Genomic DNA, 20,951 nt, shown 5'->3' on the forward strand with positions numbered 1-20,951 from the left:
AGTACATGTACATTGTTTTTCACAACAAATCTCACATTTGTTGAGTTGAAAATTTTATTCCTATATAAGTTTATTATTGACAACACTTTATTATTCAGTATCAATAAATTGTCACATCAACAATTGTAAAATTTGTTGTGAAATATGTCTTGACTTACTAGACTTCTTATATGAAAGAAAACACCATGCTGAGAGAAGCCCCTCACTTGAGGCAAAGCCTTAATTCTCTAACAATACCAATGCATTTATGATGTAAAGCTCTAGTTTTTCACCTACATATGTGAAATTAATGTAGATACACAAAAAATTATTTGGCCCTCTTATTCTTATAATTTTCAATATGAAATGTGTTGGAATTTGAGGTAATCTTTGACAATACAATATTTCAACTTCAAACGAAAATGCTATATGGAACTCCCTTTCCAGTCACTCCAGGAGGCGAGAATGGCTTCAAGAGCTCATATGGCACAACCCTAGCTCCATTTCTGTTCTTCAAATCCTTGTTTGCATTCCTCTCATCAATAGTCCCCTCAAGCTCCATCAACCTCCCATTAAACCGTTCAAAAGCTGCTTTTATAACCTGGTTCTCAGCCCATGTTGGCTCTATTTTCTCCCCTATATACTCCTCCTCTGGTGAATGACTTGATAGTATGTCCATAATAGCCATCATTCTTGTTGCTTGCATTTGTGAAGGGAAGCATTGTAAAAGTGCACCTTCAGGTTTTTTCAAGAAGGTATTCCATGCTTATTTGGAAAGGTCTTCAGTGGGCATGTTAGTTCTAGCAATAGTAGGTCGGTTAGGAAAATAGCCTGTGTAAATGTATTGTCCAAAGTTTACTGCTGCATGGTGTCTTGATGTCACCCAAACTATTGTTGTGATGATCTTATGAGATCTTTTGGCGTTTTGAGGACTGGCCACTATGGTTCATCCTTTTTGTCACCATGGCCTGCTATTCTAATCTCTGTCCACCATGCTTGGAGCTCTTGATCTGATTCTATGAGACTTGGGTTAGGGTAATAGTGATTGACATAGTCACTCACCCACTCTTTCATGGAGTCCCAAAGGAGGAGGTCATCATTGGCATAAGGGTAGTCCTCAATTGTGAGCTTTAGGCCATGTGGGGCTGTTGGATCCTCAATAGCCATTCCCCTGCATTCAAAAAACAAAAAAAGGAAAATTATTAAATAATTCGAGAGCAATGCTCACTTTTTCACATGAGAGGTGGGCTCCACATGTGGGTCCTACCATAGAACCCGTTCCTAATGTGAGAGGAGGAGAGAGTATGTATGTATTACTTAATAAAAAAATGATAAAGTACAATTATATTTAGAAAAAAGTGATATTTTAAATTTTGTGTTTATTTTAGTCAAATGAGTTGAAAATGATTAAGTCATACTAGTGCTATACAATCAAAGAGAAGAATTTTTATTTGTTGACAGTTTAAAGTGTTAGGACTTAGGAATTGCACAATAAACCTTAGATGGAAAACATCATAAGAAATCATGACTTAAGTTGTTCCTTATTTATGAAAGGTTAGTTCAAAGTACCTGCTAATTAAGTCAACTGGTAGCGCCTGTAGGTTGAACTGCCACTCTTGATCATAGGCGAAGGAGCTAAGCTCCACAGAGTATTTGCCAGGGGTGAATGACTTCTCAAAGATCCCTCCTCCATTGATAAGTATTTCTCGAGCGAGAGCATTGATATCCATAGTGTACCGGAAATGTGGGTGCAACAGTCTATAGATTGGGTGCATCTCACCAAGTTGCCTATTTGTGGCTATGATATAAGGTTCTGTAGCACAATAAGTTCTTAGCCTGCAAAATAATTTCTAGTCCTTTCAGTATAGATGGTATGATAATATGAAGAATGGAGAGCCAGAGTTCTAAATTTAGGGAAAATGATTCTCTCCATTGAAGATTAAATTATATATTGAAACGGGGTTTTGTGATTGATGTATTATAAATTGGTTCAGTGAAGAATTCTCCAATCCTGATCGACCATGTCAATAAAAATGAAAAAGGGAAAAATATTGTTTTTATAGCATTTCTCATAAGCAAATGGTAAACAAAATTTAGAAGTGGAACATACCAGCGACTAACTTGTTGGTGATAACTAGACTCATGAGCAATGACATGAGCTTTGGCAAGTCTCCAAAGCCATACACTTGTAGAATCCCAACAAGGTGTGAAAACCTGTTTCCATTGTGGCTTCCCATCCATTGGTGGCCGAGTCAATTCAATGGCTAGGGGCCATAATGTGCCATCTGGGGTTAGGAAGAGCAGTGTTCGTGACCCATACTGAGTTGTGCCTTCAATTTGTCTTACTTTACTCACATATGGTGAAAATAGATCATGGTAATCTATAATGAACAACTTTTTCTGACTTATGGCCTAGCATGTATACAAATTTATGTGAGAATGAAATCAATATTTAAATGGTCATAGTGTTTATCAGTTAAATGGCCTTTCATTTCTCGTTCAATTAATTCTATACTAATTGCTGAATCTTGCGGTCCATAGATCTTAGGATCGAGTTTACTCTTCAATGGCCATTCCTGCATGATATTCATGTGTTGCTTACTTGCTTTATATATGCTTGATCATCATTTTAGCATAAAACACCTCATTATAATATATATATATATATATATATATATATATATTTTTTTTTTTTTACCTACTTTCAATTGTAATTTTAACCTTATATATATATATATATGTGTGTGTGTGTGCGCGCGCGCGCGCGCGTGCTCTCATGATTATATCTTCCAAAGACTCATATCTGTTTTTGTTTTAATATATATTTTCCCTTAGGGGCAATTGACCTTGATTTTTTTTTTCTTTACAAGCAATCTTAATGAATTTTACATGAGGTAACAAGTTATTATCATGGTTTTGAAACACGGACCATTTAATGAACTGGGAAAAGAAGAGATTCAAGGTATTTGAGGTCGGACCGAGGTTCAACCAAGATTAAACCGTGATGTGTTATTTAATTTTCTAATATATTTGATGCTTAAATTGGTTTATATTTATTAGTTTTTCATTCCTGACCAACATGATGTGCATGGCACAATGGTTTGCATGTTGGAGATGTTATTTCACTTGCAAGCAGCATATTTTCATCAATTATTACTAAAATAATGACATGGGTGAACCGGGTTCTTATAGAACTGGTCCAAGGACCAATTCTTGGTTAACCCAGTTAGACTAGCTGGTCCAATCCAAGTTTAAAAACAATGGTTATTATTAGAGCAAATATTACTTTCATATGAACGTATCACTAATATCATTTTTATTATTTGTTGATCACAAAATATCATTTTAACAATGTAACGTGACACGTTGATTTTTTGTTTTGGTTGTATTGTTTAAAAAATGTTTATATGTGCATACCATACCATAGGATTATGAACGCTTATGCACAATGCTTTGGAAGTAAATGTCAATTTATCATACCGTGACCAACTTTATGCTATGTGGATTGACACCAGCAAGAGTCTGCCTAGCGAACTCCTCATCCTTAAACCAAAAGAATTTGTCTCCTACATGCACAAAAACCATATAATTAGAGAAAGAGTAACAGAAAAATAAATAGCAATGTCAAAGATTGCATATATATATATATACACACACACACACACACATATATATATATATATATATATGAGTTTTTTTTTTCTCACTGTCTATTGTTTCTGGGGCCTCAAAGCGCAACACATTATCTGTTGTATTAGTTATAGCCTTGACTAGTCGAGGCAAAAGGGTTTCGAGAAACCCTTTGTTTTCATTTTTTAGACTAGGCAAATTAACTCCTTCATTGAAAAGTGAATCCATAGCTGTGAAGTTGGGGAATTTGAGGTCTTCGTCGATGATTACAGTCTCTAGGGTTGGTATTACTATATGCAATACTGAGCGTACAGTCTTTGCTAAGAATGCTACTTGCTTTGCTTCCGAGAAGGCTTCATCCCTTGGAATGTAAATGTTGCTCCCCCTTTTCTCAAACAATGGATCTATGTATATATAAAGCAATTGTTCATATATAGGTTAGGATCAAGTATATGAATGAAAGGGCTTAATTTACACTTTTATGCTAATTTATTTTGTTTTTTATATTTAATTTTTGTTTCTTGAACCCTAAAAAAATGAAAAAATCATATAAGCATCTCATCGAGACTTTCAAAAAATAAAGAGCGAGTCTATTATATAAATTTTAGCACAATTTGTTAAAGTAGATTATTGTAAGTGTTGAGTTTATATAAAAGTGATTGACTATCATTCATAGTCAGCTACTTCGGTAAGTTATGAACTACAAAAGTGAAAAATGGTTAAATTTATTTGGTAACAATATTATATTTCATTCTATCTTGCTATTTTTTTAATATAATGTTCTGAAACTCTAGGATATGATAATATTCAAAATCCTACTTATATCTCAATTTATAATTTTTTCAAACGTGGGGGCCACCAAGGCAACAAATTTATATTATCATTATTTTTGTCTTTATTATTCTTGTTAGAAATATGTTGCCAGAAGCAGAGAGGAACATAATCCATTACAGGTTACCTACTATATATGCCACATGCATACTTTGCGAAGTCATTGATTAAAAAGAAACATAGGAGATAATGATCTTAACCATTTTTTCATTGATTGGAGGTGACATTGACACTGTCTAAGTGTCATATTTCCAACACTTCTGTCCAACATATTTACCAAAGTATAATTATTTTGCTTTTAGAGTTTCTATTTCCCTAGCTCTTTTTTAATGGCCACTAATCCTGCAAAAGAAGTAAAATTGAATGTATATATGGTAATTTGGTACCTGTGTCACACCGTGGGCGCCCAGTCCTACAACATCTAGGATAAGGGTGCTCTTTTCCCCCAAGTACTGGTCTTTTAAGGTCGACATTAGTATCAGGATCTCCAAGATCATTGTACGTATCATAATCATACACCCTCTCAAAAACATTGCGCTCTCCTTGGCCATTACCTTGTAAAATCCCAAGCTCTTCTTCTCTTAGCTTCCTCAGTCCTCCTGGTGTTTGTGATCTCAAGTATGACTGCTTCACAACCAAACATATACAAGCCACAATCCAAAAGAAAATTCAATAGGTTACCTTAATATAAGAACACAATATATATATATATATATATATATATATATATATATATATATATATATATATATATGTGTGTGTGTGTGTGTGTGTGTGTGTGTGTGTTAGGTTACCATTGCTGTTATGTTATGGGTGTGTTTGTATAAATTGTTAAAAAACTGTGTTTAATTCGGTTAGGTGATTGTAAAATAGTGTTTTGAGTTTTAAAAACACTTTTTTAAATTCCCAAAACACCTAACCAAATAGACATATGATATGCTTGAAATTTTACTTTTCCTCAAAAAGCCTCGGTTCAAACTCTCTGCTGGACCACATCTCGCTAGAATAATGCAAATGGGTATAATTAGAACTGTGGTTGGAATTCATCTTTTTTTCTTTGGTTGATCCTATGCATGATATTCAATCATGGTGTTTCAAAGTACGTGGATATTTTTGACGATGATACGCTGAAAAGTCGGATCATGAATTTGTGACTATTAGCTAGATAAGAGATATGGGAAATCTTAAATTTTGTACTCTTTACTTGTAACTCACATATCCCAGGAAAAAACACACACATTTGGATGTGATGTTTTTCCTTATTACAAAAATAAGAAAGATATGGAATGCAAAATTTAAGGAAAAAAATAACAATTGTGATTGTTTAATTCGCTTTTTATTATTCTATGACTTGGTTAATTTTAAAAACTGAATTCAGAAAATAGTACAACCATGAAGACAAATTTCGAATGGACCATTCAATATTAACAATGGCAAAGAAAGAAATGGACCACTCTTAAAATAAAATAAAAAAACAATCGTGTAAATATAAGGACCACCTTCTTACGTATAAAAAATGCGTGAAATAAAAGGACCACTTGCACTTACATAGTGTATGATTTTTTTTTTTTTTTTTTTTTTTTAAATCTAGTATATGGAAAATTGATAGTCCACAAACTTTGTTATAGGGTTGCCTGTTACTGGGTTACCTATTATTAAATGTTTTATCCGTAAAATATATAATATATATAAAGGGCTATTCATAACCCATTCGTATTCAATGTAATAAAAATACTATAAATAAAATTATATATTCTCATTTTTTTAATCAACAAACGAATGTAATGCTAAAATTTAAACTCAATTATTAAATGAATCAAATTCAAATATAATAGTGTATTTGTGAATAAAATTGTAAATATGATGCCTGGTTCGAGTTTATATCCTATTTATATGTTTTTATATATGTACGTATAAAATATGCTTATGAGAGAGAGAGAGACTCAAATATAAATTCAAATATAATAATATATTTGTGAATAAATTTGTAAATATGATGTTTAGTTCGAGTTTATATCCTATTTATATGTTTGTATATATGTACATATAAAATATGCTTATGAGAGAGAGAGAGAGGTGGACCTTGTTTGCAAAGAAGACCCTTTTTTGAGGATTGTCATATTTTGAATGAACCCATGATTTACAATTCACACGAACAGGACCATTAGGGAAGCCATTGTGGATAATATCTTGAAGATACATCTCTTTGTGGTGCTCATTCTTTACAAAAACAGCCCCAATCGGCCCAAAATCTATTGGAACTTCAAAACTGGACTCATATTTCCCTCTGCCTCCTCTTGGCTAGTCCTATGTGCATATACATTAATTGTATCCTTCTCTAATCTCGTACCTTCAAAACATTCAAATATATTACATATAGTTTGCGGAAATACTACTAAATTATGCAAAGAATGAGTTACATAAATATCACAACACGAGCGTGTGTTAGGTTTAAGTTAATTACAACTCCTCTTTCTAATATTACACGATCCTTTAATAATTTTATAGAAAGCTTTTTTTTATTTTATAAATTCTTTGTTGGATTAATTACCTTATCTTCTTATACTCTTCATAATCCACATTTGCAAAATATTTAATGTCTAATTTTCAAGTTATTGATCAATGATCAGTATTTATATTATATATAAATTTTTTAATTTTCAAGTTGCTTTATTATAAAATTATACATAAAATATCAGTTTACATATTATTATATATAATGAATGACATTCTATTTATATAAAATTTGATGTGCATTTCTAGAATAAATAAAATGTGTAACTTTAATCATGGTATGTGTGGGGGGTAAGAGTTATTAAATAAACAAATGGGTTTTGGGCTTGATCAATTGGTACCAGTTTGTCTTTGTCATTGGGCCTCTAAGCCCACGGGTCAGCCTATACTGTAAAGGTCCGAGGAGTTGTCCGAGGATGAGTGTCTCCTCGGACAAGTCCGCTAATGACCCTAGGACTTGCCAAGAAGGTTAAAGGCAGAGTCCTGGAAAAACTTATGGGTAAGAGAGTTATCCAAGCACCCTCTAAGATGCAAGAATGTGAGATAAAAATCTAGGAAAAAGGCTGCTACCTCCACATTAAAGACCCTGCATCTACCTTCTTGGCTGCATTAATGGGGAAATGACCTCTGAACAGTAGAATTTAGCTTTCTCGCTATTGTTTGAAGACTTCAAGAAGGTGGCAGATGGGACAAGTATCTAAGTGGAAGATTTGTATGACACATGGATGAACAGTGAAAGGGAAGAAGTATATAAAGAGACAAGAGAGGAAGGAGAAAAGGGGATCGGCTCCAAAAACTAAAAAAGAACTAAAAGTTGTAAACTTCAGCTTGGAAAGACAGTATTTATATAAACCATCCTCGGCTTACATCCGAGGAGATCTATTTGTCATATTTGTTCATTATTTGCACAGATTGTAACACTCTAGCCTGTTAGTTGAATTTTCAACATCTCGAACCTAGATTTCAAGCCCACACTCTACAAATCTTATTGTATAAGGCTCGTTAGGCTTGAGCCCAACATTCGTTTTTGGGTCCGGGTACAATTGTGCACTTACAATTGGTGCCGTCTGTGGAAAATCTAGCGTTGAAGGAATTGGAACATCATGGCAAACTTGGGTTTGCATCACGCAGAATCTCAAGGATCGCAGCCCGAAGATCTTTTTAAACGTCTTGAGCACCAAAGGGATTGAGAGAGAAGCATTCATACTGTACATCCTGGCACGAGTCATACGCACACTGGAGGTAGTGCCTCCCACGAGGATGATGCCAATGCCATGCAAAGGGAGATTAACTACCTTAAGAAGAAGCTGCGCCGTGTCAGACGAAGGCGGACTTCACCTCCACCCGATCTTTCTTCGGGGGAATCCCGGGGAAGCAGTTACAATTCAAGGTCCTAGACGCCCCCTAGCAAAACCTCCTCTTGCGATAAGGATGACCTAGCGGGTCGCAAGTGCAGAAAACTCCCCTCTAGGGGCTTGGGGAATGACACTATGAGCCGAGCATTACACCAACTCTCCAAGTCGCCCTTCTCACGCAGAATTGAGAATGGAAGGCTCCCCAGGCGGTTTACCCAGCCCACATTTACTATTTATAACAGCCGGACAGACCCGGTGGAGCACGTGAGCCATTTTAATCAGAGGATGGCAGTGCATTCTCACAATGAAACCTTGATGTGCAAAGTCTTTCCTTCTAGCTTGGGACCTGTCGCTATGAAATGGTTCAATGGGCTAAAGTCGTGGTCTATCAGTTCGTTCGGGGAACTTACTAGGGCATTCACGTCTTGGTGCATTACATGCAGCAGAGTTCCTCGACCGTTGGACTCGCTATTATCTATGGCCATGAGGGAGGGGAAAACGCTGAAAGCATACTCCGACAGATATTGGGAAATGTTCAACGAGATAGATGGGGATTTTGACAAGGTGGTGATCAATACTTTTAAAGTGGGCCTTCCCACTGATCATGACTTGAGGAAGTCTTTGATCAAGAAGCCCGTACGGAGTGTACGTTGCCTCATGGACCGTATAGACGAGTACAAAAGGGTCGAAGAGGATCAACAGTAGGGCAAGGGTAAGGCAAAGGTTATCTCGCAGGAGAGAAGAGATTTCAGGTCGGACAGGTATCACAATAGTAAGCCGAGGAGAGATTACTCTAGGCAGGCTGGCTCAGCTACTCCTCAAACAGTTAACACCATATTCTGAGAACTAGTGCACCAACTACTAGAGAAAGTCTGTAAGGAACCCTACTTCAGATAGCCTAGTAAGATGGTGGGGGACCCTGCGAAGCAGAATCAGAATCTTTTCTGTCAGTATCATCAGGATGTGGGTCATACGACTAAGAATTGTCAGACTCTCTGGAACCATCTAGAACAGCTTGTTAGCGAAGGGAAATTAAAGCAGCACTTATACCAACCTAATAGGCAAGTCAATCAATCCGGCTCAAATAATCAGAAGAACAACTCATCTCGACTGCCCTTGGGAACAATAAACATTATCTTCACTGCACCTGGCAGGACCGGTTCATGTCCCACCAGAGTGATGGCAGTTTCGCACTCCCAGGCCGAGGAGTCAGGCGCGAAGCCGAAGAGGCTGAAAGGAAATGTGCTTGTCTTGGGATTTTCAAAGGAGGATAAGGTTGGGACCATCCAACCCCATGATGACGCCTTGGTGGTCACTCTATGGATAGGGAATTATAATATAAAAAAGGTGATGATCGATCAAGGCAGCGGCGCGGATATCATGTACCCTGACTTATTCAAGGGGCTGAGGTTGAAACTGGAGGATCTCACTCCTTATGACTCGCCACTGATAAGCTTTAAAGGTAAAGCTGTCATACCAAAGGGACAGATTCGATTGCCTGTACAATCTGGCTCAAAAACGGTCGAGGTGGATTTTATCGTGGTTGATGCGTATTTCCCATACACGACCATCCTCACCAGGCCTTGGTTGCACGCTTTGGGTGCTGTTTCCTCCACCTTGCATGTTAAAGTAAAGTTCCCTTCAGGGGAATTCATCGAAGAAATTCTTGGTAGCCAATCAGTGGCAAGACAATGCATATCTGCTGCAGTACTGCATCAGTCCTCGGCCAGAGAGGACTTATAGAAATTAACGACTCTAGATGCGCCCGAAGCGGTGACGTCAGAGGAGACCATGTGTGAAGATTTGGAGAAGTTTTTGATAGCTGATGATCCCGAAAGGTTCTTTTAAGTTGGGGTATGTTTACCACACCAAGAGAAGATGGAATTGATGGAGTTTTTAAAGGACAACATCGATGTTTTTGCCTGGGATCCCTATAAGGCTCTAGGGGTTGACCCAAGTTTCATTTGCCTTCATTTGAACGTCAACCCTGCTATTGTTCCTAGAAGGCAGCCACCTTGACGTTCCTCCAAAGAGCACTCCGAGGTTGTTAAAGAAGAAGTGCTCAAGTTCAAGAAGGCCGGGGCTATTAAAGAAGTTTTCTACCTGGAGTGGTTAGCGCATACAATTGTGGTGAAAAAGAAGAATGGAAAGTGGAGAGTGTGTGTGGACTTCACAGATTTGAACAAGGCCTGCCCAAAAGACTCGTTCCGGATGCCGCGCATCGATCAGCTTGTGGATGCCACGGTCGGACATCCTCGGATGAGCTTTTTAGATGCCTTTTAGGGCTATCACCAAATCCCATTGGCGGCGGACAATTAGGAGAAGACTGCCTTCATTACTCCAACAAGGAATTATCACTATAAAGTGATACCGTTCGGATTGAAAAATGCAGGGGCTACTTACCAAAGGATGATGACCAGAATGTTTGAGTCACAACTTGGAAAAACCATTGAAGTATATGTGGACGATATGGTAGTGAAGAGTAAGACAATACCCACGCACGTGAAAGATCTGGACGACACCTTTCAAATACTTAGAAAGTACAAGCTGCGCCTTAACACCTCAAAGTGTTCTTTTGGGGTAGGTTCTGGAAAGTTTCTAGGCTACATGGTGACTCATAGAGGAATAGAGGTAAATCTGGCGCAGGTCAGAGTCATCCAAGGCTTACAGCCACCTCGGAATCCAAAGGAAGTTCAGAAGTTGACCGGAATGATCGTTGCTCTCAGCAGATTTATCTCTCGATCAGCTGACAGGTGCAAGCCTTTCTTCCAACTGTTGAATAAATGGAAAGGATTCCAATGGTCCAAGGAGTGCGTTTTAGCTTTCCAGCAATTTAAGGAATATCTTTCCCGGCCACCCATTATGTCTCGGCCGAAGGTTGATGAAATCCTGTTTGCGTACCTAGTTGTCGCCATCCATGCAGTCAGCCTGGTCCTTATAAGGGACGACGGCGGGATGCAAAGACCGGTCTATTATGTCAGTAAGTCCTTAAATGAGGTTGAGGTGCGTTATTTACCCTTAGAGAAAGTACTCCTGGCCGTAGTCCATGCTACACGAAAGCTTCCTCACTATTTCCAATCCCACACCGTCGTGGTTTTGACCCAACTGCCTCTCAAGTCAGTGTTACGCAGTGCTAACTACTTTGGAAAGGTAGCTAAGTGGGGAACTATTTTGGGAGCTTTTGATATCAAATACATGCTGCGCACCTCGGTGAAGGGCCAGATTCTCGTAGATTTGGTGGCGGAGTTTACTAAACCACTGTTGGAAGAAACTGCGAAGGAATCACACATGGATGAAAAATCATTTGGCATGATCATGGACAAAGGACCTCTAATTTGGAAGGTATCCGTAGATGGGGCAGCCAACCAGAGGGGATCTGGTGTCGGACTTGTACTGGTATCCCCTGAGGGAATTGTCTTCGAAAAATCTTTAAGATTAGCCTTCTCGGTGACTAATAACGAGGCCGAGTACAAAGCAGTCTTGGTCGGTATAAACATGGTGCGTAGGATGGGCGGAAGGGAAGTTCATATGTTCTCGGATTCTCAGTTAGTGGTCGGCCAAGTGATGGGGACCGTGGAGACTAGGGATCCAAGAATGCAAGAGTACTTGACCCAGGTCAAACGTTTACAATCTGAATTTGATTCCTTTATCCATTCTCATGTTTTCAGAAGTGGAAACACACACGCAGACTCACTGGCCACCTTGGCGACGTCCTCGGCTCAGTGATTGCCTAGGATTATTCTCGTCGAAGACTTGCTGGAACCGACTCTGATCACTACAAGTGTCATCCATGTCCATTTGATAAGACTTGGGCCTAGTTGGATTGACCCTGTGGTATCTTTTCTGAAAAGCGACATTCTTCCCGAGGACAAGTCTGAAGCAGATAAGATTCATCGAAAGGCACCTCGTTTCTGGCTATCCGAGGATCAGAAATTGTATAAATACTCCTTCTCTGGACCATACTTGTTATGCGTGCACCCCGAGTCAACGGAGGCACTTTTGGAAGAATTGCACGAGGACTGGGGGAAGGTCCTTAGCCCATAGGGCTCTGACTCAGGGATATTGGTGGCCCAATATGCAGAGGGAAGCTCAAGACTACGTGAGAAAGTGTGACCAATGCCAAAGGTTTGCTCCCAACATTCATCAACCTGGGAGAGTCCTTAATCCCTTGTCTAATCCTTGGTCCTTCGCTCAATGGGGATTAGACATAATAGGGCCTTTTCCGAGGGCGGTAGGAAACAAAAGGTGGCTACTCGTGGGAACCGACTACTTCACCAAATGGGTCGAGGCTGCACCCTTAGCAAATATTAGGGACATCGACTCCAAGAAGTTTATTTGGAAGAATATTATCACTAGATTCGGGGTACCACACACACTCATTTCGGACAATGGCGTTCAATTTGATAGTAGAGCTTTTAGGAAGTATTGTAGTGATATGGGCATCATAAACAGATACTCTACCCCAGCTTATCCTCAGGGAAATGGGCAGGCCGAGGCCGTTAACAAGGTCATAGTCAGTGGGCTCAAGAAGAGGCTGGAAGACGTGAAGGGTAGATGGGTAGAGGAGCTACCACATGTTTTATGGATGTATCAAACTACACCGCGCAAATCCACTGGAAAGACACCATTCTCTATGACTTATGGGGCCGAGGCAGTAATACCTTTAGAATCTGGTTTTCCCACGCTAAGGACGAGTTCTTTTAGTCCAAAAGATAATGATGGCCTCCTGGAGAAAAGCATGGATTTGGTTGAGGAACGGCGAGAGACCGTCATGGTCCAAATGACTTATTATTAGCAGAAGTTTAAACGAATGTATGATGCCCATGTGAAGCTAAGGCCACTTGCGCCTAGGGATCTGGTGTTGAGAAAAGTTGTGAGTACTGCCAAAAACCCAGCTTGGGGAAAGCTAGGATCAAATTGGGAAGGACCATATCGGATCATTTCTGTAGCAGGCATAGGGTCATATCGGCTAGCTGATCTAGATGAAAAAATTGTACAACGCCCATGGAATGTAAACAATCTTCGAAGGTATTATTATTAATAAAAGGCACTTTTGTCATTCGTGGTTCAAATTATGAATGTATTTGGGCTTATAAGTTATTATTTTTAAATATCAAACAGAAACTTGGTAATGCCTGGTCCTCGGACCACATACCTTACGGAAATTGATATATTATTAAGTATCAAACAGAAACTTGGACGTGCATGGTCCTCGGACCACATGCCTTGTGGAAATTGATGTCTTAACATTTGTTAAACAGAACCTTAGTTATGCCGGGTCCACAGACCTTCTACTTTGGGGAAATTAACATCTTAGGTTACAAATTTTTAAGTATCAAGCAGAAAGTTGGTAATGCAGGGTCCTCAGATCTCATACTTTGGTGAAATTAACGTTTCAAGTTACAGATTCTAAGTATCACCTTGATATGTATGGTTCTCGGCCCATGTACCTTGTATAAATTGATATCGTACTTATCATCAAGACAAAGTTTGTTTATGTCAGGTCCTTGAACACTTTACTTTAGAAATGCTAGCAAAAAATCCATGTCGTATTAATGTTGAGATGTTGATGAAGTATTTTAATTACTTTATGCCTCAAATTGAATTCTAAGTTAGGACGTCAGTCGTGCATCATTGTGCTGATGAGAATTCTAAGTTATGATATTTCAAATATTGAAAGTGGAGTTAGCTCTTCCACTCATTCATCTTCTTAGGCCGGTGAGAACTCTTATACTAAAAAGTACAATTCAAGTGGATATTAAATAAGACAATCTTTCATTGATTACTTCTAAATGTACATTATAAGAAAAGTCTTTTTTACATAACAAAAAAAGAAAAAAAAGGAGGGAAAGGTCCTAGGCTCGGTCCTAAACTTTTGAATGAGGATCCTGCTCAGAAGTACTGGCCGCTTCAGTGCTTTTTAGCTCCATTTCAAAGGCGGATAGGAATTGTTTTCCTTTTTCTGTTGCAGTTGATGGAGGGACAATGGGCTCACCCTGTTCCTCCTCTTTATTGGAACTCGCAGGTTCTGTAAGAGCAGGAATGGGCTCTAGGATCACAGGAGGGGGCATGGAAGGAGCTGTCTTAGGGGTGGGGGCGATAGGAGGAAGTTCCTCTATCTCCTGGATGTTTAGGGGAAGCCAAATGTTCTCGGGCTTCCTCAGCTTAGAAGTTGAAGGATTCCCTACTACACTTAAGGCTTCCTCCCAAACCTGCTGGCAGTATTCTCGGCACAACGCCGCAAACTCTTCTGTCAGCTGGTTTTCTGTCATCACCACCCCTTCCTTGTAAGTAGCTGTCTTCACGACCTCCAGTGAATCCTTGAAGGCACGAGCTTCGTCCTTCATCTTAGCAAGCTCCTTCTCCAAGTTAGAGCGCTCCTGCTTAGCTTTGGATAACTCTTCATCCTTTTGACGAAGAAGCTTGCGCTGCCCTCCACCTGGGTCCTCATCATTCTTAGGTTGGCCTCGACACCATCTTTTTCTCTTTTCAGCTCCGCCAGTTGTGTGGTGAGCTTCTCATTTTACATGAGGGCCTAACCTAAGAACTTCTCAATCTCCAATCGAAGCTCTAGTTCCAGCCCAGCCTTTTTTCGAGAATCCTCCACGAACTTCTTGGCAGCAAAGACTTCTTGGACAGCTTGTGACAGAATATCAAAGGGTCAAATGAATAAAAATGTCTCCTAACAGTTAAGTGCGATGAAGATGAGATCAAAAATTTACCAAGGCCAAGTCCCTTTTTAGCGAAAGGAACAGATGGGGCTGGCTCATCTTCTCCAGAGCCTCCATGTCCTTAGGCAGAAGAAGGGGACGTTCCAAGGCATCGGCCAGGCGGAGGGCATGGCCTTGTTAAAATGCCCTAATATTGGACTGGGAAGAGATTGGTTCCCTGTCCATCTTAAGCTCGGGAGACCAGGTAGCTGGTGCTTGGCGCACTTCGGTGAGGTCCCTGCTCTCCCCGCTTTCCACTGGGGGGGCACGTCCTTTGCCCTTGTTAAGTTTTTGCTGCTGGGGTTGTTGTTGTTGTTGTTTCAGCTTCTTCTGCCTCTCCCCATCTGCCTCCTCGGCCTCACCTTTCCTTTTCTTCTTGGGCTCTGCAACGGGAGGCTTAGGATCGGAGGAAGGAGGGGGTGGGGCCAAGGACGGAGGGACTTGAGATCCACCTGCTCCTTTTTTGGCGACTTTCTCGCCCCTCTTGTGCATTAGTCTTTTTAGCGCGTCCATCTCTTCCTCTTCGGAGCTGGAGTCGGGGTAGGCAACTATAAAACCTGCTATCCTGGAAGTCTCGGCGAGCTCGTCCTCCTCGTCCGAGAGTATGAAAAATGGGTTTCCTCGAGGCCTTTCGACGTCCTCAAGTTGAAACTGGTCTATCTCCTCGTCCAACGAGTGCGACGAGGACGCTTGCTCTTCCTGGGCGGCGGTCGTCCGAGAGTGCGCCGAAAAAGGGATTGCTGCGATGGGGCGTGTGTACAGGATAGTGTTGGGTTCGTCGAGAAGATCATGGTCAAAGAGGAAGCCCAGTCTTGCAACATTTATCCTTCTACGACGCTTATCCCCCGCGATGATAGTGTTTTCTATCTCCTGGAAGTCCACTGATATAAGATCGTATCCTAATATCAAGTGTGCTGCTCTCACTTGTAAATCTTCACTCACAAAGACTTCTAAGTGGAGGATGCGATTTAGGTCGGCGACGTTGTAAAAGCTTAGGCGTGGGCATACGTGTTGCTTATTAGCGAGAAAAGATATCCGAGGAGACAAACATGGTCAAATCAGTGATAAATGTGAAGACCAGAAGCAACAGTGTACAATAGGAAATAAAGCAGTAAAAGACAGTGGGATTGAATCACGGGTTAAGGAAATTAACTCCTAAGGAGTCAGACCTGGATCTTCCCATACGACCAGGCAGTGAGGGCCGTCATGCCAGTTTCCTGAGGCGATGAGGTAGTCGTCCTTCATGCCTTTGTTGGATTTAGGCAGACAGAAAATTAGCCTAACTACACTGGACCGCGACTTAATGTAATATCCTACGTTTTTGAGATTGTGGCACTCGTACATAAAGGCAACATCGTGCCATGTGAGGTTTAGACTCATTTGCTCGTTCAGAGCGTTGACGCTACCTAAGACCCTAAACACATTTAGCGCGCATTGGTCTGGGCATAACCTATGGTTACGGAGGTATTCGCTGGTCACATTTCTCATGGAGAAAGTCATCCCACCTTCTATGAAGGCAATCATAGGGATGATTACTTCTTCCGTTTTCCTAGCACCGCCTACGGCTTCAACTAGGCAGTATTTTAGACCTACGTCACTGAGAATCTGGTATTTAGCCCTAAAACCTTCCATCCTAGCGTCGGTATCGACTAGGCACTTGAATCTAGCCACCTAGGAGAAGCGAAAATGCGAGTTTAAAAAAGGAAAGAAGTTTAGAGTGGAGCCGAGGATAGAATCCGAGAAGGGAAGAGCGAAGAAAGTAAAAACTTACTGGAGTTGGTTATGCGAGTCTTCACAAGTTTCTAGAGAGAAAAGAGGATGATCGATACTTTGATATGATTGAATTCTGAAGAAATGAATGAAGACGCAGGTTTCCAAGCGTTTTGACGTGCGAGAGGCGGCCTCGAAATTAGATTTGTCTCGCTCAAATTTTTAGGGGGCGACCTAGGCCGTTAGATGTTCATCTCACCGTTGAACGTGGGGAACATGATGTAACTTGCAGTCATAAATGCGCGCGTTCCGGGATTCGAAGCGTCAGATGGCATTTTCAGGGAATGAAAGGACCTCCACACACGTGGCGGTCTATGGAGCATGTGGAATGTGTACTGTTTGGTTCAAAACTCTATCTTTCTCCTCGGATGGGAGGGAAAAATAAAGTTTTGAGGGACTATTGTGGGGGGTAAGAGTTATTAAATAAACAAATGGGTTTTGGGCTTGATCAATTGGTACCAGTTTGTCTTTGTCATTGGATCCCTAAGCCCACGGGTCAGCCTATACTACAGAGGTCCGAGGAGTTGTCCGAGGATAAGTGTCTCCTCAGACAGGTCCACTGATGACTCTGGGACTTGCCAAGAAGGTTAAAGGCAGAGTCCTGGAAAAACTGATAGATAAGAGGGTGATCCAAGCACCCTCTAAGATGCAAGAATGTGAGATAAATATCTAGGGAAAAGGCTGCTACGTCCACATTAAAGACCCTACATCTACCTTCTTGGCCGCATTAATGGGGAAATGACCTATGAACAGTAGGATTAAGCTTTCTCGCTATTGTTTGAAGACTTCAAGAAGGTGGCAGATGGGACAAGTATCTAAGTGGAAGATTTGTATGACACATGGATGAACAGTAAAAGGGAAGAAGTATATAAAGAGATGAGAGAGGAATGAGAAAAGGGGATCGGCTCCAAAAACTAAAAAAGAACTAAAAGTTGTAAACTTCGGCTTGGAAAGACAGTATTTATATAAACCATCCTCGGCTTACATCCGAGGAGATCTATTTGTCATATTTGTTCATCATTTGCACGGATTGTAACACTCTAGCCTGTTAGTTGAATTTTCAACATCCCGAACCTAGATTTCGAGCCCACACTCTACAAATCTTATTATATAAGGCTCGTTGGGCCTGAGCCCAACATTCATTTTTGGGTCCGGGTACAATTGTGCACTTACAGTATGACTATAAGAGTTTCAAAATATTTATAAAAAAAATATTAAGCGGTTTAACATCTACAAAAGTAGCACTAAGAGTCTGTTTGAAACAGCTTATTTAATTGAAACTAAAAACTTTTTGTTGAAAGTGTAAAAAAAAAAAAAAAAAAAAAAAGGTTAGAAGCTAGAAGCTAGCTGAATAGTACAATAGAACTCATGAATAGTACAAAAAAAAATTAAAAACTCAAATAAGCTAAACTTTTCATCTAATTCCAAACAAACTCTAAGTGTACTCTGTGTTTATGTCAAAAATTGCCTCAAGCTTTTATTTCAATAGATCTTTTGGGGTTAAATATATAATACCTACGTTTGTGAATTGAGAGTTTGTCTATTATTTGAAGCAAGAAAGACAAGCTGTATTGGGGGATTAGCTTTGTAAGAGTGTCAAGTTTGTGTAGAGTTAGTTCTAATTTGTGATGAACATTTGAGGAAAACTGATATGTTTTTAATTTGTTGGTTTAATATTTAAAAGATGAACGTGAAAGTTAGGATATGGTAGAAATATGTTATGTGGATTCTGTAAAAGCAGATTGGAGAAAAGTTGCCATATACATTTTGACTGCATTAATCACTATGTGATCGTAAAATGTTCTTCTCAACAAACATATGTAATTAGAAGACCAAATTAGGATTGGAATGTTGAGCGAAATTAGCAATTCCAATTTCAAAAGTAAAGAGTAGATGAAGCATTTGGTTCTAAACGTTACTTTGGTTGCCATGATATACCATATATATTTGTTGGGATAGAAATGCAAGAATTTATATTGCAGAATCAGATCAATTAAGTAGGGACTAGCTACTTCAAGCTGTTTTGAATGATGTGATATACAAGCTTCTGACTTTAAGTGTCCTCTTTCGTTTTTTTGACCAATTAAAGATGAAGCTTATTTGGACTATATATTTGAATATGATTATTATATGTGGGAATTTTTTTTTATACAAAAAAAAAATTATATTTTTCAATTAGTAATATACACTCATATGATTCATTCAATAAAATTTAAACTCACTGTCAGCTTACTTTCTACTTATTCATATTGAAGAAGGAAATATCATTTGAATTAAAGTTGATTGATGATATTCTACATCAAAAGAAAAAGTATCTTATAAGATGGTTTTATCTTTCACTTTCTACTTATTCATATTGAAGAAGGAAATATTATTTGAATTAAAGTTGATTCATAATATTCTACATCAAAAGAAAAAGTATCTCATAAGATGGTTTTATCTTTCATGTAGCACCTATCTCATATTTAATGGGCTCCACATACCTTTTAAATCCACATATGAGATAGATGCTCCATAAAACCATCAAATGAGATAATTTTTTTACAAGAAAGAAGAGAGAGAACTATGTGGGAAGAACGACAAATTCTTTCCATACTATCGACAAATCAGTACTTACTAGGATCAAGCTCTGTACTAACAAGCTCCAAGACGAGTGTTTCATCGAGCAAGTCTTTTATATCATCAAGCCCTCGGTCTATCCCAAGGTTTGAAACTAACCCACCAGTAGTAGGTTTCACAGTAACAATGGCTTTCACAGAATTGGCCTCTTCATCATCAGTAGTGCTTGCTACAGCTTTTATGTTACTAGCTAGCCATGGATCGAACTCCAACATTTTTGGCCTTTTTTGTGAAATGAGTGGTGCACTGAGATTGTACGTGAAACATTCCCATTCCCTTTCCCATTGCTATTGCCATCAATGAATGCCTTGTGCAAGTGCAATAGGAATGGATTTGGGGTGGAATGTGACTGGTGAAGCTGTGTTATGAACATTTTTACTAAGGAACTTTGTGTGTGAGAGTATTTGTCTATTTGAGTAGTGGTGAAGGAAAGTATACTATTGTTGCACAAGAATTGGGAAGGTCTAAGGACTTATATATATATATATATATATATATATATATATATATATATATATAGAGAGAGAGAGAGAGAGAGAGAGAGAGAGAGAGAGAGAGATGGGACGTTGAAAAATCTCATGGCCATGATATATAACACGCTATTGTCAGCTAGTTTGACCATGAGAACCAAATTTGTTCTCGTTAAGTAGGGACTCGAGACTGTTTCTCCATATTCAAGAGAGAATGAAATATGGAGACAAATAAATTATGTAAAATGGGACTATTTTGCCATTTTCATTCACCATAAAAAAAAAAAAAAAAAAAAAAAAAAAAAAAAATTGGGTTTATAGTGGAGTTCATGAAACGCAATTAGAAGTCCTAAAAACGCCTCTATAAGTCTCTTTGGGCTATAGTGGTATTTTTTATGGTGGCGATTATGAACATCACTACTATACCGTAGTGGCAGTTATAACGTTATTAGAACGCCTCTATTGTTTTATAGTTCTTTCTACTTTGGGGAGGTTTGCAGGAATCGTTGCCATTCCACAAGGACCACACTATATCAGGCTTTGATAGCCTTTAATAGGTTCATGATATGGATTTTAATGCAACTTTATAATTTCAGTCGTCCATATTTTATAGTTGTTTCTTTTTTTCTTTTTTATTTCTTTTCTTAGGTCATGCACATTGTACTCCTAGATCACTTGTCTAAATTTATTTTTGAAGGATAACTATATGTGTATATATATATATATATATATATCTTTAATCCCTTTTAGAGACTTTGGTACTTAATTCGCAGTTTTCTCTAATATGAGTACAGGAAAGATATACAGGATGCCGTGCATATATTTTTCAAATAAGTATTGAAAATGAATATGGTCGGTAGAGATTGCAGTATTGCACTAGATTATGTCAAAGTAGCACTTACATACTGATAAACTCTAAGCTCTGTGAAGACGTGAACGACTTGGAAACATTGGTAGTCAACTTATATACATTTGAATCAATATATAATACGCTTGTCTTAACGTGTTGTGTTCGTCGCATGCCCGGCCATCACACAAACAAAAAAAATAAATACCTGTTGTCATTGATGGAA

General features: G+C 39.0%; 1 pseudogene; it reads right to left on the reverse strand.

Moving 5' to 3' along the window:
* Positions 1-391: 391 nt before the first annotated feature.
* LOC142605652 (linoleate 13S-lipoxygenase 2-1, chloroplastic-like) lies at positions 392-19,824 on the reverse strand (annotated as a pseudogene).
* Between the last annotated feature and the right edge of the window lie 1,127 nt (positions 19,825-20,951).

This window comes from Castanea sativa, chromosome 8 (assembly GCF_040712315.1).
Source record: "Castanea sativa cultivar Marrone di Chiusa Pesio chromosome 8, ASM4071231v1".
Lineage (NCBI taxonomy): Eukaryota > Viridiplantae > Streptophyta > Magnoliopsida > Fagales > Fagaceae > Castanea > Castanea sativa.